Here is a 478-nt window from a genome sequence, read left to right as displayed (position 1 = left end):
CTCTCCCTAATACTTCAGTGACATTAACTTACCCTTTAGATGTTTAGAAGAGGTTTACTAATTGAGCAGGAATTTTTCCTGTCTTCAATATTTTATTGAAGTGTTTCAAGCAACATTAATAGCACAAAATCCACTATTAAGAATCTCACACATTTAACTGCGGCACGAATATCAGTCATTTATTGACATTAACATTATGAACACATAATGGAAAAATGCTCCTCAAAAGAGGAAGGTGAACTTTGACTGTCAATAGGACAAAGCTGTCTTCAAAAGATAGAGAGGTGGGGCTTCCCTGGTGGCGCAGTGGTTGGGAGCCCGCCTGCCGATGCGGGGGACGCGGGCTCGTGTCCCGGTCCGGGAAGATCCCACATGCCGCGGAGCGGCTAGGCCCGTGAGCCATGGCCGCTGAGCCTGCGCGTCCGGAGCCTGTGCTCCGCAACGGGAGAGGCCACAACAGTGAGAGGCCCGCATACCG

The sequence above is a fragment of the Physeter macrocephalus genome, chromosome 2 (genome assembly GCF_002837175.3).
Source record: "Physeter macrocephalus isolate SW-GA chromosome 2, ASM283717v5, whole genome shotgun sequence".
Classification (NCBI taxonomy): Eukaryota; Metazoa; Chordata; class Mammalia; order Artiodactyla; family Physeteridae; genus Physeter; species Physeter macrocephalus.
The sequence above is the reverse complement of the archived record's forward strand: the minus strand, read 5'-3'. Positions refer to the sequence as shown.